The sequence below is a fragment of the Orussus abietinus genome, unplaced genomic scaffold (assembly GCF_000612105.2).
Source record: "Orussus abietinus isolate OABI.00-Male unplaced genomic scaffold, Oabi_2.0 scaffold21, whole genome shotgun sequence".
Classification (NCBI taxonomy): domain Eukaryota; kingdom Metazoa; phylum Arthropoda; class Insecta; order Hymenoptera; family Orussidae; genus Orussus; species Orussus abietinus.
In genome coordinates this window covers 298,021-319,192 of record NW_019396018.1, presented here as the reverse complement: position 1 = coordinate 319,192, position 21,172 = coordinate 298,021, and the positions used below count along the sequence as shown (strand labels likewise).

The following is a 21,172-nucleotide window of genomic DNA, read 5'->3' as shown; positions in this document are numbered from 1 at the left end:
GAAGGACATCCCTTCGGAAGGGTAGCACTTCGAAACGTCTGGTTCACTTTGGGGAATACAACCAAGGGATATAAAAATAGGCGGAAAAAAAGGCCCTGCAGAGCCTACGGTAACAATGGCCGAGCATATAGATACGAAACGGCGGGGAGAAAGAGATTTGGGCGGAGAAAACGAGACCGGGGAGAGCCGGGGGTGGGATTCTGATAGCAGGGTGTACCCATTACGGATTCATCCGACGTTATGTAACGTGCCAGGGGGTTTGTTCGCCGACTCGAGTTTTGAAGGGACGTAAACTCGAAGCCGCCCGAATTACCGGCGAAGTATCGAACACGCTCACTCGAAGGAATTTACCACCATAAGGAATTTATGAATCCGATAGGAAGTTCTAAGAGGTCAGGTCCCGAGTCGGGGGGGCAACCTATTTTGTCCCTTCTCGCTGCACCCCTAATCGATCTCTGCGGTGGCGTTAAACTACGCCGGCCTTTGGGCCTCGCCGCGCGATAGATAATTACATTTTGCTTTTGACAAAAGACCTCGATCGAAAATTTTGAATAGACCTTGGCCGAATGGGGGAATAACGGTTCCGCTCTCGACGTTACATGGCACAAAGGTAATGAATGGTTTAATCATAAAGGGGAAGCTGCGATGTAATCGCCTTTTACCTCGCGTACTTTGACCATCCCCTATATTTGAGAAAATGACGAAAAAAGACCGAACCTCTAAATTACGGTATGAAAGAGGTCGAAGAGTAAGCCTGGATTTTGGGTTTAACGGTATCCTGAAATAAATTCAACTTGGGGATATTTCGTGCACATAAGTATGTATAATCGAAGTTTACGTTTAAACGTAACTTTGAAAGGAAATACGTAAGATTTCCTGATCTTCTTTCGCAGCGACGTCAAAGGTGTTGCAATGTTTTCTCACAATCTCTTTTCTCTAGTTTCGTAAATACGAGTCCCTTTGTACCGACCACTTGCCTCCATACTGTACCCACTGTACGTGTCTACTTCGACAAACGAGGTGCGCCGCTTCAACCAGCCATTACACTTTCCGGCAAATTTCGGACTACGTTCAGGCATTCTAAAAATGCTTCAGAGCAGACAGCATACCACGAAAGGACGTTAAAAAATATCAGGATCAAGCAAAAAACTGTGTTATTTATTTAAATAATCGAAATAACTTTTCAGCCTTATTTAGAACCTTATCTCGAATACCTCGCAATACCAGTTTTTACGGAAATAATTTATTCAATCATAAATAACGTTCCGGGTTTAACCAAGAATTTACTTACGGTATGCAAATTTTCAACGGTCCTTTTGAAAAAAAAAAAAAAAAAGAAATTGAGGACAAGCTATTTCCCGGTCAGAATGAAAGCGAAACGATGTAATAGCGCTTCGGCTCTCGGCAAAAACCTCTCGGAGCCCTGTCCGGCTGGGACCAGGTTTAATCCGCCATTATGGAATTCACTGACAACTGATAGTGCCAGACAGATATCGGAAACGGCGGACGGAAATTAAAGCAATTCTAATATACGCATGTGCCGATTTAAACCCCTCCACTTCCGGTACCGGAGATGTCCCTTGGAAAGGGGACGACCACTCCGCGAGGATTTAGGGAGGAAAATGTGAAATGAAATGCATTTTCTATAGGACATCCTCGGATGGGGCGAAAATGCAGACATCGCGAGGCTTCAGCTATTCCTGATGAATTGTCAACCCCTAAAAGTGAATATCGACCGAAGCTGATAAAGATTCGTCGGTACTGACCGCAAATGGATCTCTGATTAAATTCTACATCGTGTTTATTTTTTATCTCTATGGCGTCGTTTTCGATTATTCTATGTCGAGATAAGTAATTAACGATTAATACTCTGGACTAGTAGTAAAAAAATGTGAAAAGCTTTATAAACTAGAAAAGGCTCGTTCCAGGTTCTACATTTTCATCCGGATTTGTTGGACCAGTGATTTGCAAAGAGCAAAATAGGAGCACGTATCTGATTATGTTCATCCCGGAACAACAGGCCCCTGTTCTCGGGCAGCTCTTTAAATGGATCTTCGCGGAAGACTCGGTAAAGTCGATGAAATGGCCGGTAACGTGGAATTAACTTTGAAAGAGACTTTGAAACGCCCTGTTTTTCCTTCGAGTTCGCTGCGCCGAGAACCTCGGAGAATTATTGAGTTACTTGCGGGAGTAATAACGCGTGGCGCGATCTTCCTTCGGTTGATCGATGCATCCATCCGCCGGTGCGCGTTCGGTCGAGGGTATTTGCCGAGGGCACCGTAGTTACTGCAGTTACTGATTAAACCGACGGTACAAACTACAGGAAGGCACGAGCCACTTGGGCCGGAACTTCGTAATGGCCGGCTGAACGACACTCGACTGCAGCGATTCGTTTGTCCATTGATTTGTCTCGAGCAGTTAAGCGATTCGCTGGTCGACCGGAAAGGAGGTGTCCTGCGATTCAGGACGATTCGAGCCTTTTTATCGCAACTTGAGCAACGTCGAAAGTACAATTACCATTCCACGGTACGACGGCGAAAAACATGCAAAATAACTCCCATGTGCTTCAAGTCCTTCGATACAAATGACTACAAGGACAAACGTCTACAACCATTGTCACGTTTCATCGAATGAAAGCAAACTCCAAAAATATATATTTATAAAGTTAAAAATAATGTACGTACACATTTTATCTAAGAATATTGTCAGTTTCTGTGCTGAGATTTAAACGCTTGTTGTTAAAAATCCGGGAAATAGTCGCATAAACTTACTGACCTGATAAACAAAGTACGTCTATCGGGAGATATTCGTAATCTTGCGAAAATTAATAGGAAAATTCGGAACCGCAATTTTCCGCGTAGGTAATTTTAAAACTTCTATGTGGCATTGAGAGATTCATTTGGCCCCATGATTATTTGCCATCAATCATTTCGTTAACCTCCAATCTCGGAAGCATTGTCGCGTCATCGGGGTCGACCCTGCTCGAATTTGACCGGCGAACCCCGGCCTTCGCGAGGCTCCTCTTCTGGCACACAGCTACTCCGGTGTGCTGTCATTATTCCAGCATATTAGGCAAGAATTTAATAACGTGCCAATATGTTTTCCGGGATGACACCGGGGCGGGGAGGGTGTTAGAGACTGCGTAATAAATCTGGCCGAGAGCCTCGGCCGCGGCCGCAATAATCGCGGCCAGGGGATTCGAAGTGGGAAGCACGGTGACACGGTGCACTTTACCTATGAATTATTAACGCAGAAGTTACTCGGGCATCCGTGAAATATCCAGAGGAAACTCCTCCTGCATCTGCTATATTCTTCCGTCGAGAAACCGCGATCGAGAGGCCTCGCGATAAAAGATGTAATGCCCGGGGAAATGCCCGGTACAGGTGGTGTACTTGCAAGTCCAGGTGCAACAACGGTGGTGTACCCGATTTTTAAAGGATCGTCATATTTTCGGAATTCATCTTGCCATTTCATATCATTCCGTTGAGAAAAAGATAATAAACGGGGAGTTTGAAAGATTTAATTTCGCGAAAACGGTCCCAATAAGCACAAAATACTGAATACACATCGAAATCGCGGATTTACGATGTTGCTTGGTATGGATGAGCAATTGTGGAGTAATTGGTTGACGATAGAAGCAAGGAGGTGGCGGAGAGAATGAGATTGATCGACTTTTTCAGTCATTACTTCCCAGTCGGCAGAGAAACGTTTCCCCTTAGAATGGGCCGCGACAATTTGTTCACGGCATTAGCGGTTAATGGTCCCGACGTGGGAAGGAAATAATAAACTCCGGAGGGTGGAACTAAGCAGGTCTCCTAATTGTCATTCGAGCAGCAAAGAGTCTCCTTTCCTGCAGAGTCTGAAGTTTACCACTTGTTACCACCTGTTTGCTCGCCCGCCCCGAAAGAAGTGTCCGTGTTGAAACGCGACGCTCGCAGACGGTGCATCGTCAATTTGTGCATTTCCGTTGGTCCCTAATTGTTTCTCCGGAAACAAGTGATTCCATCTTTCGACCCCCCGCCAAGGGGGTACATTCTTAACGCATTCCACCCCTCCTGGCATCAACGCGAATTAAGTGTAAGTGTGCAAATTGCTCGGTAGATGTAACGCCACGATATAATTATTAGACTACAAGTGAACGTATTACTTAAATAATCTAAACCAAGATCGGCACGAGGCTCTTCAAAATTACATCCACGCCGAGAAAAAGAAAAATTCATTGCACCAAAAAAAAAAAAAAACATTTCTTCGAACAATACCAAAGAAACATTCTATTAACTCAAACAATAAATTTCACTCAGGCAAATTGTCACAATTCCGAAGGAACGTTGCACCTAATTTATTCGAGTTTATTTCAATCAAATAATTGTTCTTCGAATTAACAACATTTTTCTTTGGTACTATTCAAGGAACTATTTCTTCGGATCCATAAAAACTTGTTCGTAGTGCACGATTGACCTAACCCCTCATCGAGGGAAAGAATAAAAAACCTGTTCAATTAGATCAAATCCCTTTGTAGCACATTTATCTGAACGTAATTAGACATGGGAACTTGACGTTTAGTTTCACCCTCTACGCCCCAGAACGATCTTATCGCCGTCACTATCCATATCGGACGAGATCTCCCAGATTCTCGGCCACTTCCCCTTAAAGAATCATCGCGGGCAGTGCTTGCCTCTCTCCCCTCTCCAGCCCCAACCGGAAGGCCGACAGGAAGCGAGTAAAATACGGCAAGTGATAACCTCGCATTATCTCGGAGAACAGGTTCCTTAACCCGTGAAATGGGCAGGCGTCGGGTCTGCGAAGGACGCGATGGCGATCGGTTTCGGGTGGGCTGAATGAGAAACAGACGATGCGGCTCCTCCGGGGGGTCACGGTGGAAGCGGCCGAAGAGAAGGGTTGACGACGAAGAGCGGAACCCGGTGGGGGTAGGGGTGGAGGAGGACGCAAAGGACGCGGCGGGGGCGGCGATGTCGGGGGGGTANCCGCACCCCCCGACCCGCGTTGACTCCCATCGGCCAGCCCGTAAGTGAGAGTTTGCATATTCAAACGTGGAGTACGCCCGAAGCGAACTGCGCCTCTGGGCAGGCCCGCCGCTACGCCTTCCTTTTAATTATTGCGATTAATTAAGCCGTAACAAGTCTGCGCCGTAAGGAAGAGGGCCGCGGCGGCGAAGGGGAATTAATTATTGTGGCCGCTATTTGCACAACGAACTAATCCTACGGGTAAATCACGCACGTGGAATTCTTAATATCGAGGCGGAGAGGTCGGCTAAGGGAGCTCGGGGACCAAGAAGGGGGTGGCTCTTCGGCGCTCCTTCGGACGGAGCTCGTTGTTGGTCTCGCGGGGACTCGGAGTCCTTCCCGGGGTGTGGCGAGTCCTCGATCGTCGCGATTGTCGCGATCGCCAAGCCTCGAGGGCCCCGGGAACGGGGATTCGCGAGGTGGCCGAGATGGGCGCGAATGACTCGCCGGAGATCGGCGTACATCGGAGTTCCAGAGTTTGGGGTGAAACTAAAAAATTAGGAGACGCGACTCCGAGCTAAATGAATCCTTCCGAAGACGTCTTCGATGTAAGGAAACCTTGCGCCAAATACGCCCTTTCGTAAGTGTCTATTTTGCAAAAACGTAGGTACACGTAAAGGAGCTATTCATCGCAGGAAAAGATGGAATCGGTTACTTTTGTCAAATGCGAACATTGGGGGTTGAATGAAAAATAAAATGTTATGGAAACGTGGCTATGAAGTAATGTAGGTTTGTACTTTATTTAGATACAACTCCTATGTAAGAAAAAGATGCGGGTATACGTTTGAAAAAGGATCGCGTAGGTCAATTAGTCGATCCGTCTTCTGAGCGCGTCCGAGTTCGACTGTCTTCCAAAAAATGGTTTTCGCATTCCGCGTCCCCCTTTCGCCCCCCTAGGCTTCTCGAGAGATCAGCCGCGGCGAACTCGGGCAGCGAGAATCCTCACATACTACTCATCTTAGTTAAAAAATCCTCCGATCCTACAGTAATAATTGAGGGCGCGGAAGGAAGGAAATCATTTCTCGCTTTAAATTAATTTGCAAGGGAATGTGGATTTTGGAAATGGATCGATCGCGTATTAGGGTTTAGGGAACGTATCGCGTTGTCATTTGTTCACGGGCGATTCGGTGCTGCATTTGAAAATCGGATCCGCTACGGCGGCCAATGGACCACCCCGGCTACGAACGATTACAAAACACTTCCAAGGAGCGGTGCGAGGCACCGGGACTTATTAATCATTTGTAATTTCGCCGGGAGAAAAGTTCAGGAGACTACTTAGGATCTCGAGGAAGAGGCAGACAATCCGAAGGGTCTGGGAAGTTTCGCGGAGAGCCCGTGGGGAAGAGGAGGCGACGATCGAGGGAACCGAGCAATACCGACCGAGGGGCTGCCTAGGAAACAGCCTTGAAAAAGAGACGGAGACGGACCGATCGGAAGGGGCTGAGGAAGAGGGAGAATTCGCGAACAATCAGGGAGGCATATTTCATATTCAGCGACCCGTAACCTCGCAATCTTGAGGGGAGACCGAGGAACTGGCCGGACGCCTCCACAATTGAATCCAGGATCGAGGACGAAACGCTTCACTGCCATAACGTATGCATTGGTTGGGGAAGAGTGGACAGTGCTGGTCCCAGACCCCACTTTTCGGTTTCTCAGAGTTCTTCTCCAGGACAATGCCGGGCTCGCCTCCTTCTGGGTGGACCAGAGACTTACCCCAAACGTGGATAAAACCCCTTCTGTCCCAATGTAGACATAACGTCTTTTATAAATCTTTCGATTTTACTTAATTATCTCCCAGGTACAGGCCCAGTAGTAGAGTAGGATTAGAAAATAACGGGAAATATGATTTCTTTTCTTTTCCTCTGGTCTAATTTGTATTCATTGGTTGGAGAAAAATAGGAAATAATAGAATAGCTGGTCCTAGACCCTACTTTTCAGTTTCTTAGAGTTATCCTCCGGGACAATGCCGGAAACGTCTCTTTCTGGAAGAGTCAGGGATACGCTAGGGGTGGATAGGATGATTTCCTCTGCTTCCAATTCAGAAATAACGTTTTTCGTCACGACTTGATTTAATTGTTCAGCTGGTAAAAACCCAGTAAATGGGTAAGATAAAAAAAGGTAGGAATCTCGTAAAATACTTTTTTCCGATCCTCTGGTCTTATTTAAAAGCGGAACGCTTCGTTGCTAGAACGAATGCAGTAGCTGGAGAAGAATGGACGGTGCCGATTCCATCCTCCACTTTTCCCCGAGTTCTTCTCTAGAACAATACCTGGATCGTCCTCTTCTGGGTGGACCAGCGACGTATACCATAGAGGGATGGAATTATCCCCTCCTGTTTCAATCTAGACATAACGTCCTGTGCGACTTTCCCGAGTTGATTTAATTGTCCACTCGGGTGGACACCCACTGATTGCGTAGGTTAAAAAAGAGCGGGTATTCGTAAAAAGGTACTATCCCGATCCTCTGATTCGATTTAAAAATCAAACTGGTCTACCGCCCCCGCAATTGAATTCGCAGCCGAGCCGATGCTCAACCGTAGGGTGCGTACTGGTTGGAGACGAATGGCCGGTGTCGGTCCATCGACCCTATTCCTGAAGTTCTCCTGAGGTTTTCTCCGGACTGCTGTTTAGTCAACGTCTGGTTGGATCAGAAGTATCAACCATATAGTGGGGTCATATGAGAATCATCGATTACGTTACTTTAAGGCGAATGGTTTTGTTAAGGTTTATCAGGATCTTTAGAATTCCTTGAGAAACATGAAGTATTATTTCTGCAGACATTCGTACAACGAGATTGACTTATCTGAATGTGAAGTTATATATTACGGACACAATAATTAATGTAAAAATACCAGAATTGAACAGGAGCCGAGAGTTATTGGCATCGAGGCTGATCAAGGCATCGCGTGGCATTATTTAACATAAAAAAGGCATTTCCGATGCATTTATAAAGGGCTCTTACAGAAATGTTTCTGTTGCCTGTAAATGTGAGAAAGTAAAGTTAGCTGAATTAATTGTTTAATGGGACAGATTTTAACTGTATCGAGAACAGAAGTTTCCAACAGATAGGCATCTGTACTTGTAAGCTCTTATTTTTCTCCGTGTAATTAGCTATAATGCATAGGTATGACATTTTTAATTCCCTCTCGATGCGTTCAAAGACGTAGCTTCCCTTTAGCAGGGCGTTAGTATTTAGATTGACTTATCAGGAAAGAAAGAAGCCCCTTGAAATACGACGGGAGCATTCGAAGAAGAGGGCCTCCTACCGAATGATTTCCGGCGATCGATCGATCGGCAATCGAATTAGGCTTGACGGCAGCGGCCCTGTTATTCACCGGGTGCAATTAATTCCGCAATCCTCGCGGCTCGGTTTATAATTAGCCGGCATCCTTTATCGTCCTGTCGCCATCTTAATGATCATCTCGCCGCCGAGCGCCGGTGAGACAATTTAATTAAACGGTGACTTCGAAATGGCAGTCACGAGCGCCGATAAGCGGCTCTATTTACCGGCGAAATGCCGCCGAGAGAAATGCCGACTTTCGCTAAACACCCCGGGATAATCGGCCTCGAGTTGGCCGCCCAGGCCGGACGGGGCGCTTTAACGTAATGCCGAATAAATTATAAAGTTGGAAGAATTATTAAGGCGATCCAAACACCCCCGGGTAGCCACCTCCGAAGCCGGGGGGTGCGCGCCACGAATTTCACCGCCGAGCATTTCGAACCGTTTTGCGGGCTCATTACGGAATTAACGCACCGAGTCATTCGGTTAGAAGGGAAATAAGGAATTAGCCACTGTCCCCCTCGCGGTCTTGGGAAAATGTCGCTCGAGTTGCCCGGGTTCTTCAGGTGATATGAAAGGGTCATTCCATATATATAAAAATGTATGAAACTTTTCTCGAAATTGGGTGCACCGAATCATTTGAAACTTCAGCACGTGATTATGAAGGCTCTAAGGAAGTACGCGATGTTCGTGAAATATCATTTTTCAAAGAAATTTTTTTTTCATTTAACCCGAACTAGTACCAAAATCACATTTTTTTGTGAAAAATGAAATTTCACGAGTATTGCGTTCTGTCTTAAGGTCTTCATACTCACGTGTTAAAGTTTCAAATGATCTGGTGCATCCAGTTTGGAGAAAAGTTTTATAAACATTTTAACGTTTTATATATATAGAATGACCCTTTCATATCGCCTTAATCCTTCATAACGTATTATTTTCTCGACAAACAAAAATTTGGTCAGAGAGGATTAATTTTAACATTCAAATCCGTATTTTTATTCGTTTCGATATTTCGGGATTCTCTTCTTGGTACAGATAATTCTCGCGCAACGCCAGAACAACCTTGTTATATCCAAATCGCGTTAAACAAAGCTGCATTAAAGAAAACCACATTAAATAAAACCTCTTGTTGTATGAAACGCCGTATTATACGGGATTCTCTCAATTTCCAGCTCGTATTATGTTCAACCGAGTTTCCAAAGTATCGTATTACGCGAGAATTTCCACAAATTTCGGGCCGTGTTAGCTATACGATAATATTATGAAATGAAGTACTGACTAATTATTACCTAAAAGAATGCTTCAAATAATAAATCCCCTTTAATTAACCCTTAACCCTAGAAATGCTATTTTAGTATCATAAACCGTTGACGCAAAAACCTCAATTTTTGGCACTACATAGGACAAATAGCTAAACCGGGTGGAAGTAAGATCTTTTAAGAAATTTGAAACATTACAATAACCATACAAAGTCAGTAAAGGGGATGGAGAGATTGTATTTAAAAAAGTATGAGGGAAAAGTATGGAAAGAAAACGGGGTAAGGTGCATGGCCGCGTCTGTGAGACCACGTGTCTGTAGTTGAAAGGTAAGTATTTTTACATAATACTCTATCTTGAACCAAAATGATTTATACCTCGTAAACGACGGACTTATAGGCTCCCATTTACAAGATCCTTTTCGATCCTTAAAATAAGGAGCGCAAAAAAGCCGCCCGTCTCAGCTACACCCTCGGCACATTAAATCGTCTCGATGTCAAGCCCTCTCCTCGCTCCCTTCCGGCCCATTCAAGGACACTGCTCGCACACTTCTGGAAGGTACATTTCAAAGCATTTTGCAACTCATTAGAATATTAATGCAGTTAGTCTTTGACTTTGAGGCGCGAGGAAGAAAGCGTCAAGACGATCGCTAAGCCCTCTCCTTCCCGCAAAGTGCCGAGCGCAAACTTCGGGTTTACCAAAGGAAAACCGTCCCGGGGTCTGGGGTGGTGGTTACCTGCAAAGGGAAGCTACGGTTACGATTACGGTTACGGGTAAAGCCCGAGTCGAGCACCCCGAAGAGGTGTCGGCCTCCTCTCGTCCACCCTCCGAAGCAACGCGCACGGCCGACCGCTGGGAAAAGTTTTTCTAAAATGGAATTCCTCCAATGCTCGGCTGCAACATCGCTCCCACTTTTACCGCCAAATCCGCGCAGCTGACGAGGAATTTTATTGCACCGCGCGTTTTGCGTAGAATACACGCACCAAGGAAAATGTATACGTATTCTTTTTTATCGCCGCGCGCATGGAAACGCGTTTCCGTTTAGCCGTTTTCACTGCTTGGTTCTTTTTTTCACCACGCATCTCGGTGGAATTTCACGAATTTTTCCAAGGATTCTGAAAAGTTAGGTATCGATCTTTTAAATATTACGCGTTTCAGAACCGATTGAGATGTTAATATGTTCGGACTACCCAGATTCTCTTGAATTCATTTTAATGAAATACTGGGAAAGTTACTTTTTTAATGCCGGGAAGGTCACTCAATTCTTAAGTTCTGAAATTTTGGAATAGGTCCTCTCTGCTCCCGCGCGAAATATGCCACGGCCGGACATCCATCATCTTTAAAATTGTAAATTAATGCGTCCCTGCGGGAAAATACATTTTTCATACTTCTTGCGTCGTACATCATGTTTAGCACTTTTCCTGCCCTTTCATTCGTATCACTCAGGATGTATAATAACTCGGCACAGTTCAGCGTAATTGTAGTTCTGCCCCTGAATCATCGTTACGAGGTAAATCCGAAAAAGTGCGATTTATGCGGCTGATAAGCGAGCACAGCGATCGATCATGAACGTCCATCATCGAATAAGCGGGATGTAGGTATCAGCAATACCGTCAATCATTTACTCTGATTTGGGGGTATCGAATTAGATAATCCCGATATACGCAATCCCCAAATCTGAACTAATGGGCTAAACGATGCTTCACCGAAAGAGTCCATTTCCCCATTTTTCGAGTACCAGCGGAACCACTTTGCGGTGGGTCAATAATCAATAATTAATTAGCAACATTGGGCGAGACATTCGACGTGCGCTTTCTGGGAGTTTCGACGCCGCAGTCGACCGCAAATGCAGAAGTCGAGGAACTTCCGCGAACAGCCATCGATCACTAATCACTCGAGCTTTGCTAGGTGATAGGTTATGTTCGGAAATGCCAAAAGCGCCTCGAGGCACTGATAGGTCTAAGACTGTCCATCCAACTGCGCTGGAAATGGGTCTCGAGGACTAATTACCCATGGACCGGTAGACAGGGCCCAGACATTACGAGTTGAATTTCAAATAGTTCAGGGTGTTTTTGTTTTTTTGAAATTTCTAAAGTGCCGTGCTAACAATAGAAATGGCATTGTATTAATTATGCAAGTAATGGAATAAAAATGTTGACGCTCCGAATGTTCAACCCTTAACAACGGACATGCTGTTTTGGTATCACGAGTAGATGCGTGGTTTCCGAATCCACCTCAATTTTTTATCCATGAAGTACAAATGGTAGCTAAATCGTATGAAAGTTAAGATTTGTAGGAAATATTAAGCAGTGCGGTGCAATAACATTGATAAAGGGTATGGAGAGATTGCATTAATAAAAGTGATTGGATTAACGAAAATGAAGGAAAGGTATGGAGAGGAAACTGTCCAGTCGGGTCTGTAAGGCCCATGTCTCTAGTTAAAGGGCACCGTGGTTTCTCGCTTATCTATTTGTGTGTCCCAGAAATCGTTCGATCAATTATATTTACCAGAAAATCGGTACCTTATAGTAGAAGAGGAATTTCTAATTGGCCGTTTATGAATATTCCTTCAATTAGCAGTCGTCGAGGACCAACTTCGGCCTGATGACTATGCCAGACCAAAAGGTATCGACTGACGGAGCTCCGGTGCAAAGTTTTGCCAAGCTTTGGAGCCTCCAGCTCGGCAGTAAGTTGTCTCCGGCAAACTTCTCATGATACTTGCAAACGACTCTTGAGCTTGCCACAGAGCTCCGAGGGATGTAAGCGCAATCGTCCCCCCCTTCGAGCGATACGACTTCGCTCCCCGAATCATTGCGAATCCGAGAAGGGCCTGGAGTTGGCCGTCGTTTACCTAGATCCGCACTTCGAGTCAAGAGATGGAAACGAACCATGGCCACTTCCGCGAATGATGAAGACATTTTTCAAGATTTCCCCCAAGCGTTCCGTCGGGCGTTCAGAAGGTGTTCAACAGCTTCCACGGATAGCCTTCGTGAAAAACGCTTACTCGAGGCGTATCTGAGATTATTCTTAAAAATTCCATATTTATCCACGCATGGACTCGAGAGGAAAAAGAAAATTAATGCGGATGTACTAACAAGCGTCTGGACCCCAAAAGAGGGATGCAAACCAGGGGAGCTCGAGTGGGGTAAAAAAAAGGAGGGTACCGATCGCTTTTTTGCGCAAGGTCTGCTTCGGAGCTGCGGCCCGGCAGGCCGCAGACGTTCTTGAAAACTTGAATGGGAAGTCTTCAGTTTAGCGGGAAAAGAAAATAATAAGACTTTTCGGAAAAGGGAAGGCTCTCCTCGAGAACGAGCACACATGCCCCTCGGAGGACGGAGGGCGGGCCCGCGGGTTCCGCGTTCTTGCGCGACCACTCGAGGGGACTCTTCAGGGCTTTTAGAGACTTTACGAGCTTTCCGAGCTTTCAAGGTGCATTTGGCCTCGCGAACGAATTTCCACCGGCTAATAGCGTGTAAGTACGCGTAACGAGAATTCGTAGCTCGCTTCTTAGCTCCTCGAGCGGACTGCCAAGGAACTCGTTAAATCTCGCCCCGCTGCGGGAAGGAATTTTTCGCGGACGCGCATCAAGACCCCTGCGAACCCTAATTACGCTCGTTACAACTTATCCGCGAAAAGCGGCGCCTAACTTAGCGGAAGGTTCGCACACTTCGCGGATCCTCCCGGTTAGGCAAACTTCAACGGAGATGAATCCGATTTCCGTCATCCTGCGTCAACGAAATCCAAGGTTCCTCGAGGGTGGCGGGAGAACATTCAAAAGAAGTCCAAAGATCGAACCTTCTTGCAGAAAAAAAGTCAAACGAAGCTAAAGATCATTTTTCGAAAATTTGCCTCTCACGGCACATGTCTCCTAAATCATCCCTCCTCGTGTAGAAAAATATCCAGTTGATTATCTTCGACTTATCCCATCCTTTGATGTTAAGAAATTCACTGTAGTATCAAAAACTTGGCATTGTGTCATTAATGTTATCTGAAAAATTTTTCCAATTAATCCGGAAGTGTTTCTTTTAATCATCGATTTCGATCTCAGTTGAACCTCTAAATCTTCTATTCCGTTGCTTATTCGGTTTGACGACGGAAACGTTAGTTTCATTAAATTCGCTAAAAGCCTCCAAATTTATTTTTCTTCCTAGAAAACATCAAAGTCCTTGGAATATTTCAACCAAATGGAGGCTTGAATAATTTCAGACTAGATTGGTTATTTCATTTTAGACGGGTTAGGTCTGAAAATTTTTAAACTACTACTCATTGAAGGAAAACGAAGTGAAATTAATTGGAAAATGTATATATTACAAATATGAGTTTATTGCATTGTCGCCCCCGTTAAAAGCAAAATCTTAAACGTACAGACATTAATATTACAATTTGAATTATCATACAATTGTGTTAATAATTTATATAAAAACATAGAGACGAAGTGAATCTCAATTAATTACTTCAAAGTTGAGGTTTCGAAGATTTAACCAAGTCTCAGTCTAGTGCTCATTTCGACCTGTACCCCATAAAAACGAACATAAATATATCTTTGAGGCTGAAATGACACGATTTCAATCTTCTTATCTTAAATTCTCATATTATATTCAAAATGCTCCCATACGATCACGAGGCTTATACGAGGTCAAAATATTCGACTTGGGGTGGGTGTAATGAAACGTCGTACGTGAACGTCCAAAGGTCGTCACGTAAAATCGGGTCCCTCCCAATGTCCGGATAAAACGCTGATAAAACGCTGATATCTCTGATGCGTTTCCAGAGTCTCCCTCGGGGGAAAAAGGCACCGACATCCCGGGTATCTCTAAAATGTCGAAATCGCCGGGTGAAACCATTTGCGTAAATGTCTCCCTATAAGTTCACGTCAGAAGTGCCCTCTTTGACATTTCCCGGTCTTATGCGCCTTTCCAAGGAGCAAATCTCCGCGGCAGCTCGCAGACAGTTAAACGTTTACGCTTCCATGCGGAGCCAGTTTCCGCATAATAAGTAGTCGGTCGGTTCCAGGGGATGAGCTAATTCCGCGCGAGCTGCAGGGTCCAGGGTTATCAGGGTGGGCGCATAAATATTTGGCTCCGTTTCCTGCGGGACCCCCCCCCCGTGCCGTCGGTTATCCCCTAACATCTCTTTTGCCCGCACTTAGCATTGCTTCCTGAGTTTAATTGCGTCCCTTTTTGCACGGGCTCCACGCCGAAACTCGCACCTCCGATTTGCGGTCACTCTCGGCGATATTAATGACCTCTGCGCGGGGGTGGACGACGGGGGACTTCGGGGCTTATTTCAGCAGATATCGTTTTCTCTTATCTACTGATTTTATCTCGTAATAAGGGTTTTTAGTCTCTAAGTGTTTTTAGTCTTGATGAAGTGAAAGATATTGCGCAGTTTCTAAGAGGGGGCTACCTGTACCAATTGAATATTAAAAATCTACCTACCACCTTTATACGGTAATTGATAATACTCCCTGCCTTGCACGATATACGCTGATAAATTAACCCTTTGCACTCCACGGAATTTGACTGTACGTAAGTAGTCAATTCCAAGATCTGGCCTTAGGAGGGCAAATGTTTAATATTCCTCCTGGGTCCATGTAATCCATCATAAAAATCTAAAGAAAGCATTATCTTCCTCCGAAATGACAGTCTCTCGGCGTGAAAACAAGAGAACTTGCCAGGACTCAGCGGAGTATAATTACCCGAGGTAGGTATTTTTAAATGAAAGTAGTCAGTAAATGAAATCGCTGCTTTACTTCTTAATTACACCTGCCCTGTCTCTTTCTTTCCTTAATTACGTTGCTAATAAAATCGAAATATTGAAGAAAAAAAATAGTTTGATATGCAAGGGTTTGTCAGAAACGCTCGTACATTCGAGCTCTCCGGGGAAAGACCGAGCTTGGATCAGTTTCCGATTCTTTCGCATAATTCCGTGGCTGATCCCGCTTAATGGCAAAGCTGTTCGCCAGGGGCTCCAATCCATGCATGGACCTGGTCGCGCGATCCATGGAACATGGATTTGCGTTTGTTGGGCACAGCCGGGACATTTATTCGCGGATACTCGACGAGAGCTCGGTGTTTTTTCTCCCCCTCTGCTCCTCTCTTTTCCACCCCCTCGGCCTCCCTTTCATTTTTTATTACTCTTTTTTTACGGAAAATCAATCGCAGACGGGTACTACTGCCAATACCTATAATCTGCCCAATATTTTGTTTGGCACGATCGCAGAGAGAACGTCCGACGCTTCTCCTACGACCGTGTGCTCTCGGCCCAATGGCGATACGTACTCCGCCTCTATTGTATCTTAAATTCGAAACGTTTCGTCGGATTTCGTCTGCAAAAACACGCGTCGGTTATGGAAATTCGGAGCTCATATCCGCTCGGAGACCAGGGACGAAGAAACGCAGCGTTTGCGTTCCGCGTTGCACTTTCACGTTCTGGTCATCCGATTGCGGATTGAAAAAAATTACCTTCGATCAGATATTACGTTCAACGGGAACGAAGTTTCTAACATTGTTCAACAATTTCTAACTGATACGGCTAAACCAAGAGTGTCCTTACGAACAATGGACAGGAATGGCACTTGATCGAGAACCATAGAAGCGACCAGTTGGATCTATTTCAGTACGTTTCCTTGGGGCTTACGCATATAATTTTTAACAATAAGCTAATTAATTACCTGTAAATGTAAGGAAAATATAGACTTGTTAATAGTAGATTCGTCTCACTGATTTCGCCACCTACACAATGCACTTGGGGACTGAGGGGACATTTGCGATTGATCGTTAGTATGAAAAGTGGCACCGAAGTTCGGTGGAATAGCTGTCTATAGTCACGCGGTATCACTCGGTCCAGCTGATTGATAACAATAACGGTCTTTTAATGTCATCATCCCGCCTAATTAGGATGTGGGCCTCTTCTTCAATTACCATCATGCCATTACGAAGCCACTCGATGTTGCCTTTGTTCCGTCCCCTTACCCTTTACCTTCGCCCGATCCTCGCTGTAATATAAACTTCCGGCGGAGAGTATCTTTCCGCCTCGGATCATCGAAAATAGAATCGGGACCCGCGAAGACATGACTAAACCCACAATCCAGCGTCCTGTTAAAAACTTCTCGTATATATATATCCTAATTATTACTCTAATTTTCGAGAATGAATTTTCGTTATGCAATATTTAAAATCAAACCACTGAATTGGCAGGTGACGTTCAAAGAGCACGCTGGCGTGATCTTCGGAATGTTAAATAAGAATGACATTTTATCTGTTTGCGTTAAAAATCCACCGAGTCAGTATAACACTTGCACATTTTACGATTGCATCCTGGATAGTCCGATGCGAGAGATGCTTCATTGCGACGAAACTTTTTACTACGGATAGTAAATTTCTTTTATCTGACTCGGTAAAGAAGATCGAAGCAGCAGAGTGTCGCGGTAAAATTTCATTGCGGCTGGTTAATAGATAATGTAGCTCATAAATCGCGGGATACTGTCCCGTTTCCCTTGCATGCAATTATAGTAGGATGCACACCCTGGTGATAACGTTCAGCCTTCTCTTTCGAGAGATGCAGAACATTGTAAATCAAGGGGACTATCGCACCCCTGGTTAAGCAATGTAGTATCGCGAAAGTAAACAGTGGAAAAGTAATTCTTATTTAATTGCGATAAATTCGACAATGTTTCAATCGATATCGAAGCGTCTCGTTGCTAGATTTAATCATCGAAACCAGTTCGGTTCAAGGTACGCGACAGTATATAAAACGTAAAATCGAACGTTCCGAATCGAGAATTCCCTGTCAGATAATCGAAACGTGATAGTAACATATTTCACATTGGCTGCGCGGCTGAAAGCAAGTCGCTTTTGCTTTTCTTGCACCTCCATCATACCGATGTCCATTTCAATCCAATCTTCCATCTCCGGTTTCTCCGAAAGTGTACAAGGAAAAATATCCGACGTTTAACTGATAATGGCTCACATGTCGGCGGACATTTCTCATCTCCTCGGCAGATTTTCAGCCGCTATATTTATTTCTATCGCGATGCCCCTTCGAAGGAAAAACCAATCGACAACGTGGATGTTAATATTCGGGAAATGCGAGCACTTTGCCGTTCCTTTTTGTGACGTTCCTTCAGGCCAGGGCATTACGAGATTAAATCTTACTTTTATATTTATTTCCAAATTTTCCTCCGGATATATACGTAGGGGTTCCTGATCCACATGGACTTATATTTAATTAAGATTCAAGAAATATTTACCTGAATTACAATAATGCCATCCTACGCGACATCGTTACGCGATAATAGAACTGGTAGGCAATTTTAATTCCATACTTTAATGTCGTAAACAAATTACTTTTAAAGAATCAAAAACATTCGATGCGTTCAACCGCTAGACGCGATGGAAGTGAAACCTCCACGTTAAAAAGAATTATTGGATATTACTAAGTGTTAATTATTCTTAATTATTCTTCCACAAAATACCCATACGCGTTCGATACTGACTGTTCTGATCGTGATTATTTTGATTCTTTATTTGTATATTTCACTTTAAATGTCAATAGCTAACCGACAGAACAACGCACCAAAGCTGACAACATTTTTTTCACAAATTGTTTCAATATCAATGCACAAGTATATTTACACGGTGCTACCGTGTCATAAAAAGTTTCGCTTAAAAAATCAAAACACTGTGAAGATATGCTCGGCGACGCGATCACGGCACCCAACCAGCGAGTTCATCGGCACGAGGTTTGCCCGACTTCCGGAGGTGTTTCCTCGTAAGATTCCCGGCGACAGGTGAATCGGGCCACATGTCGGCCCTCCCCGGGACTCGGGCTTAACGTTTCTAATCCCGAAACGACGAGGAAATGTTCTTGGCAGTCGTTCAAAATAATTTCAACGATTCCGAAAACGTAGCCGTGGCGCGTAGTGAGACCGCGCGGCCTCGTAACCAGGACGCGAGTATTGGATTTCCTCGCCCTCCCCGTATCTCCATTTCCCCCCGGTCCTTCCGGGTTCGGGGAAAATGGCTTTTCGCAAATCTGAGAAGATGGCTGTCACGTAGACGCCAAGAGGGCGGCCGCTCGGTGGCACCATTAGGGGTGGGCCACCTGAGCTCCCGACTCGAATTCGGCCATTCGGATATCCGGATATCCGGATACGTCCAAGTATACTCCTCCGGCGAGGTCTGATTCGGGAACCGGCGTCGTCCTCGGGGCATTCGATCGAGCCCCACGAAGACGCCCGTCGTCGACACGGCAATAAGAATAATGAACGCTCGAGGAAGGATCCTCTCGAATGCTTCCGATGTCGAGAGCACCCCTTCTCGCCGCGACCTACCCTAACCCTCAGGTTACGGCTCCCCTGATATTAGCATCGACTCGGCACCCCGAGGGGGCATCGGGGGGCACCAGGCCCCCCGGTGCCCGGCTATTGCCGTGTAATCGAATAACCTCGAGATTCAATCCCCGACTCCTAGGGATTCGCTGACCCGTTCTTCTCGGCGTCCTTCTAAGCCCACCAAAATGGCCGCCGCCCCTTTTCCGGTCTTCGATGCCCGTGAACCGGAAGGAACGACCGATGAAACGGTCACACGTGGAATTACCGGGGGGATTTATAAGAACTGCATTTCTAGATCGGTGGAGAATTTTTGACTTTCCTCTACGAAGAGTCGACAATTTCATGCAACGAAGTGATTCGATTCAGCTTTTTCTTCGGCTTTTAGTTGAACAAATTTACGGTAAACATGTAAGAATATTACTCACAAATATAATGGAATATACTTTCGGAGTATTTTAAACAATTTCATTAAAAGCATTCGTATTTAGGACGTTTACTTTTAGTTAGTGAAGATCGAGTACTTTTGGAATAATTTTGAGTGCAGAATTATTTTTTTTTTTTAAACACCTCGAATGTATTTTGGCAAAGAATATATCGTGCCGTAGTTGGAGCTTAAGTGTTAAGATCTGGTCATTCAATTACAGGCAGCTTGGGTACAAGTGTATAGAAAAAATTATTCAGGTCGGAGTTATACCAGATGAGTGGTACGTTTATAACATAAACGAAAATAATGAAATTGCACAAGAACAACTACATTTCTTTTAGTTTCTCTTCTGTTATATCGGTCTCTAATTATTCACAAAAAAAAAAGAAAACAATATGAGGAAATTCGGAGAATAGAACACATTGCACGACTAATTACCTTCTGAGGGATCGCGTGGAGCAATTTCACACACACGTAGACAGTTTTGTGTATAAATATTTTGCGTACTTATATCCGATATTACAACTGCACCGCGTTATAATTGTAACCGATCTCCCGTACTTAACCAAATCGGTAATTTCTTCCGCAATGTCATCAGGTTTTGCAGTACACTCTACTGTCGTGTAATCTAGCCCCAGACCGTTGCGAATTGAGCAGCTCGTACGCTTAAGCGACGACGTACACGTATGCAAGGAACCGAAATGGCTGCCTTTTCCACTTGCTCGTTCGCCCCGTACCGGAAGTAACGAGCTATCGACTCGGCTCGGTCACTTGTGAGATGGGGAAATTATTAGTGCGGCTCCTAAGCGTCGCTATTCGGGGGAAACCTACTCCGTTTCGAGCAGTAACGGAGTCAGATGCGAGTTTACTGCAGAGAATCCCAATAGAGTTACCCCGTATGCGGTGAAACCACTCCCGCCGTTCGGAATAGGAATTATCGATCTTCGAGTGACGTGAGTTGTAGTCAAAATATGACTAGTCTGTTAAAACACGCGTGTAGCACTAATTTCCAGCTAAATTGTAGATATGTAAATTAATCAAACACATCATCACCGAATACAATGATTAACTGGAATGTATCCCCGTAACAATATCATAAAATTTAATAAAATATCCTACCCTAGAATATAGATACTATATTATTTCTTGTACATCATTTACGAGTAACTTTTATACAGAAATGTGAATCAAATAAAGGCATTTTCGTTCCAGGTCCTGCCTTGCGTGACATCCTTACTTAAAGAGGAAAAATCTTCTTTTTTTTTGTCACACCGTGCACTTAGCTTCGCGAAATAATTAATTAATTGATCGATCATCTCCAAATCGCGAAGGTTCCTCTTTATCTCGCGTCCGGGCGAGATACCAGGCAGAGAGTTATCACTTTCCGGGGGACAATGTAAACTCGGGGCGCAGTCCAAGTGCGATTTTAAATTAAGCGATTCGGCTCCAATACGAGTATTGAAATATAGGAGGAGGGTAGAAAAAGGGTAAATGAAAAAGGAAGGCGGAACGATTGTTTTGCTTCTCGGTTACTCCCGGCGAGAGGCGGACCGGCCGTACGGTTCGGCGAATCGCCATGAAAAAGTAATTAATTCTTGCGATGCTTATACCGAGGGCACCGACAGGAGCAATCGAAATGGTGGCACGAATTTACTCTCCTTCCTCGGAGGCCGTAATTCACTGAGATCTCCGATCGTTGGACGTTCCCGGGGGCGGCTCGATCGGCCGCATCGAGTCGCACTTCTAAAAGCCAGCGAGCGTCAGCGAGGACGAGGAAGAAGATCTCGAAGAAACGGGAAGAAGCGCCCACAGCGTGCAATTACTCCCCGGTCCTCTTCTGCCTCCGAATCGGCC

At 44.9% G+C, this 21,172-nt stretch overlaps 1 protein-coding gene across 4 annotated transcripts in view; it reads right to left on the bottom strand.

Moving 5' to 3' along the window:
• LOC105697685 (tensin-4) overlaps nucleotides 1–21,172 on the bottom strand; it is a 216,243-nt gene that overhangs the window by 110,814 nt on the left and 84,257 nt on the right. The window lies entirely within an intron of this gene.